This window comes from Lactuca virosa, chromosome 7 (genome assembly GCF_052849685.1).
Source record: "Lactuca virosa cultivar CGN04683 chromosome 7, Lactuca_virosa_CGN04683_v6, whole genome shotgun sequence".
In the NCBI taxonomy this organism is placed as follows: domain Eukaryota; kingdom Viridiplantae; phylum Streptophyta; class Magnoliopsida; order Asterales; family Asteraceae; genus Lactuca; species Lactuca virosa.
Genome location: NC_136432.1, coordinates 114313886 through 114319426, shown reverse-complemented (window position 1 = coordinate 114319426; position 5541 = coordinate 114313886). Strand labels below are relative to the sequence as shown.

General features: G+C 30.5%; 1 long non-coding RNA gene across 1 annotated transcript; it reads left to right on the top strand.

Annotated features, from left to right (window-relative positions):
- The first annotated feature begins 4073 nt into the window (after positions 1-4073).
- On the top strand, positions 4074-5217 carry LOC145125256 (uncharacterized). Its single transcript, XR_013715899.1, has 3 exons — positions 4074-4588; positions 4908-5007; positions 5088-5217. It is a non-coding gene; the product is annotated as an uncharacterized LOC145125256 (long non-coding RNA).
- Positions 5218-5541: the final 324 nt, after the last annotated feature.

Sequence of the window (5541 nt, the reverse complement as noted above, 5' to 3'; positions counted from 1 at the left end):
ATATATATATATATATATATATATATCCCTATTCTAATAAAAGAATAGTTTTATGCTTCTTTTGACATGTGTCACCATATTAGGTCTCCTAATTAATGCATATTTTATTCTTTTTTTGGCATGTGTCACCCTATTATGTCTTCTAATTAATGCATGTCACTTGTCAACCTATTGATTCTCCATTTCAAATTTCAAGTTTTAAATTTTCCACTCTAATTAAATTAAATTAGTAACATTAGAATAAAAATTAAAATAAAATTAATACAAATGATAAAGTGATATAATTTTACATATTTATTTAAATCAATGATTATAATTTTATATTACTAAAAAATCTCTTAATTAATATTATTTAAAATAATTTATTTAAAATAAATAATTAATAATTTTGAGTTTTTACTATAAAAGTTTAATTAATTTTGTAACCGTAGTTTCCACGGGTTATAAACTAGTATATATATATATATATATATATATATATATATATATATATATATATATATATATATATATATATATATATATATATAGGGAGAGGATCAAATGAGAACACCTAAAAGGTTGAGAACGCGAGAACAGTTCTGGACCAACCAATATATAAGGGCATATTAGTAACTGTATATTTTAATTAAATTAAAATTAAATCGAATTCAATCCAATTCCCTTAAATTTAGGATCTGTTACCAAAAAACAAAGAAATATTCAATTTTTTATTTTTTTATTAATGGAATATAAAAAACGGTTTTAGTCAAATTTATTTAAAATCTTAAAAAAAATCTTAAAAAAATCATTTTATTCTCCTATTTCACGTTTTTGTTTTTCAAAAAAATGAATAGAAATCCAATTTCAAATCAATACACTTGTATTCACAAACGAAATGTTTCTTCAAAAAACCAAATACTACTCCAATCACAAATGAATACACATCAAATTACAAATAATTCAATGCCTTTTTCATCAATTGAAATGAATACACTACTATTCATAAATAAATACAATCATTTATACATTAATACACTTCTATTCACAAATGAATACACTGCTATTCATAAATTAATACACATTCTATCATAAAATGCATACCTCTAATCATAAATAAATACACTCATTCACATGAATACACTAAAATTCATAAATACGTACAACCATTCACACATGAATAGATTGCTATTCATAAATAAATACACTGCTATTCATAAATAAATACACATTCTATCATAAACAAGTACAATACCCTTATTTAACAGAACATGCAAAAACCTTCATAAATCTGAATTTGAAACCTTTCATTAAACAATCCCTTCACATCTTCAGAAAAACATTTCTCTCTTTCTTCCTTATAAACCTCACCATCTTTTGAAATTAAAGGAAGCCTCAGTCTCAGAGCAGCTTGAAATGTATTCCAATTGAAGGAAGAACAATTTCATTTTCCTGTGTCGTTTAAGATGGATGTCCGATTGCAATATTAAGAGAAAGGTGGAATGATTTCATCTTCGGAAATGATGAATCTGAGTTCTGGAAACAATAATGTGGGTGTGAGATTATAACTTAAGAACTTTAGATTATTTGACAATAAAATAAGTGAACAAAAGGTTAATACAACCTTTATTTAATTGTCTTTCAGAAGTACAGGATGTCCAAATTCATCCATGAATCATCCAAAGGCAAGTTTAATTGGTTAAACCACTCCAGCCATCAAACTAAACCAAACGACCAACAATTGATGCTACAATTGAAATGAAATAAGCGAACAAAAGAAGGAAGGATTTCACCTGTCTTCAGCAATGATGAATCTGAGTCCCAAATCTGGAAACAATAGCTAGTTAGAAAGAGAAAGGTGGAATGATTTCATCTTCTTGTGTGTGTCAAGACGGATATCCGATTGCGATCTGAACCAGGTACACACCTCCCTCTCAGTTTTCCATGAATCGATTGGAGGTCCGATTGAGATCGAATTACAGGAGGCCGATTGGAAATCTACTTGCAGGTCTGATTAGGGCTACGAAAATCGAAGGTGCGGTGGAGGTAGGCTAAGAGATGAAGATATCTTGAACATTGATGGGTGGAGGTTGATGGTTAAACCCGATGCTAGCGATGGTGGTGGATCAATGATGTAGGGTTGTGCAAAATTGGTGGCGTAGGGATGAGATGATGATGATGAACAGATGGAGACGGTGGAGGCATACCTAGGTTTACAGATAGATGAAGAGAGAGACGGGAAATGGAAGGAAATAGTTGATTGATTGAGGAATTATAGGAATTAACTAACGGTGGTATAGGTCCAATTACTATAATACCCTTATCACCATTTAAAGTTACACTTTAATACCTATAACTTTTAGAATTTTACATAAATTGCTCGTTTGATAATAGCCTTAGATTTAATTATTTAAATGGGCCAGATGTGTTCTCGCGTTCTCAACCTTTTAGGTGTTCTCATTTGATCCTACTCCTATATATATATATATATATATATATATATATATATATATATATATATATATATATATATGTATATATATATATATATATATTGTATTAGTGATAAATGAAAGTTGGGTGCTATAACATACCATTAAATGGAAGTATTACAGGCATAATCAAGGATAATTTTGATCATGACGTTCATAATCACTAAATCAAGTGACAGATGGATCAAGAATTGGTACACTTTAAATGATGTAACCGAGGTCCTTTATAGGAAGGTTTCAAGTTCACACCTTCGGGTTTTTATCAGGATTGGCCAGGAGGAGTAATGTATTGTCACTTGCAAATACAAAACAACATGTCTCTAGATCTATCTTCACCAAAATGGTGAGTCGCCACTGAAGGAGCGTGTACTAAACATGGGGATACCCTTTAAATAGAAAAATAAAAAATAAAAAGGAAGTCTATTCATATCCATTTGATTGAATGCACCTCTATTTAATCATCTCTAATAAATGAAAATAATTTTGTCACATGTCACTCTCTCGTTAACTTGGACACATGTCATTTTTTGGTATTTTTGATTAAATGTTTTTCCATTTGCCATTTTCTCATTTTTTTTTCATCTTTTCTTAATTAGCACATCATATTTACACCTCATTTAATAATTGCTTTAATTGAAAATAACCAATAAATTACAATATTAGTACTCATAAAGTATTTAATATGTTTCCTTTTAAAATTTAAATTTCAAATCTAAAATTTCAAATTTAAATAAATTTTTGTTTAAACTTTCATATTTATTTTTTCGTTTTATCAAACTCGTATAACATACGGGTCTCACACCTAGTTATGTATTTAATCAAATAAAAATGAAGTCTATTCATATCTATTTGATTGTATGTTTCCTCAGGTCGTTCCAAACATATTTTGGGATGAGAGGGGAAAAATGCCCTTAAAATACAAAAAACTTATCAATTTTTGTATTTATAATAACTCAATAATTGAAAGAAAATTACTTGTATTACCTTTTAGATATAAGATTTTCGATTATAAAAATCCATATATTTAAAGAAAAATACTTTTTTTCTAGCTTTTTGAGATTCAAAATCATTAATGATATATTCAATATTGATCTTGTCTAACTTATCATTAATAAAGTCCATATAAGTTTGAAATTTATTCGTATACAACAAAATTTCTTTATACACAGCAATTTGTGTTTTAAAATATTGTATTGTACAACTCTATTAAACATAAATTGTTGTGTACGGATAAAAATTGTTATGTACGAATCACTTCTAATAAATTTTAAGCCCTTAAAAAAAAATCATTGATGGTCGCCCCTATCGTCTATTATGTATTTAATCAAATAAAAATGAAGTTTATTCATATCCATTTGATTGTATGTTTCTATTTTTAATTATGTATTTAATCATCACAATTATCTTATCTTAAGTATTATGGAACCATTAAGTTTACATTTTAGTTTATAAAATATATTACTTCTATCATATTATATAATTTTAAATCTAGAGACCTGAAATATATATACGTTATATAAAATTTACTAAGACAAAATGGGTTTATTATTAAATTAACATCACCCTAAAAAAACCCTGTTTTCAATATAGTTTTATTTCCTCCACTTTTCCCGTCTACGTTATTCATCTCCACGATACTCCAGCTTTACCTATGGCGACGGCGGGCGATGGAAGGGCTCGCTACGAAGGCGGTGGAGCTGAAGAAAAGTCCCGCAAGTGGCCTTTCCGTCCACGTTCGACACTGTTTCTTTCGATTCGATCAATTATTAATTATTTCTTGCTTCGGTTAGCTTATTTGTGGCCAACGGGTCATGGGTCGGATCTAGTTAACGATCCAGGAGTGTTGGATTGAGTCATGCTGAAATAAAGGGATTATACCCATGTTTTAGAGTGTGCACAACAGAAAAGGTCAAGTTTGACCAAGTTTATAGGAAATCACGAGATGTGCATGTACATGTTTAGTATAAATAGGTGTCTTATTTGCTTTGTTCTGTACCTCTATTTTCATTGAATATAGAAGCTTTCTCCCACCAAGTTTATTTTCTAATAGATACGTGAGTAGTGTGTGTTTTTTTTATCAAGGGCCTGTCCTGTGCCAACAACTTCTTATGACTTCAGTACGGTATCATGATTGTTGTGGCTTTGTACTAGTTTTTTCTTTGTTTCATTGGATGATTTCGGCCTCTTTTTTTTAATTGATTATATTTTCTTCTTAATTTGGCTGTAGAAAAACATTTATTTACCACATCATATAGGCCAGGCAATGATCCAAGAATTTAGTGTCGTTTTGATTGATTGAAATACTTATCTCTTCTAATTATATTGTAGGCCTTATCTTTAGACATTTGTGTTTTTCTATTGATCGAATACTCCTTGCTGCATGTTTCAACTGTATAAGGTTTTTCTTAATATGAACTTTTGATTTCATGAATGAAGAATTCAATCAGATGAAGGTGTGAAGTTTACTAGCATTTCTGCTGCCGCTGGGGTGTCAGAGCTTCAACAAATGTGGAAATTAACAGAGAACCATTAGAAGGTTGGTCTTTCTTTTAGTAAAGTCCTACACTGTTATTATTAATGCTCTTGGGGGGTGATTTTACTGCTGCTGCTATACAGATCTGAAACCCAACACCAAATGTCCATGGAGAAGCTCCCGGCTGATCTTCTATCAAAAATCTTCATCCGCTTATTGGCGAAACAGGTTGCTCAAATGAGATGTGTCTCCAAATCTTGGAATGCCCTCTTATCTCATCCCTCGTTTGTAAAATCCCACCTCCATCATTCCATCAATAACAATGATCAAATTCTCTTGGTTTTCTATGAAGAGACATCTTCTTCTGACCCTAGATCCTTCACTGCACACCCCTGTGGGTCTACCCATCTCGAACTCACTAATTTCATTAAATTTCCCCCGGTTAATCCCAATTCTGGTGACATCATCAGAGTTATCGGTTCTGTTCATGGCTTAATATGCTCTCGTTATGGTTATGATGTCATTCACATTTGGAATCCTTCTCTCTCTGCCGTGTCTACTCTCCCGCCACCATTTTTACCCTCCTTTTCCGGTGAT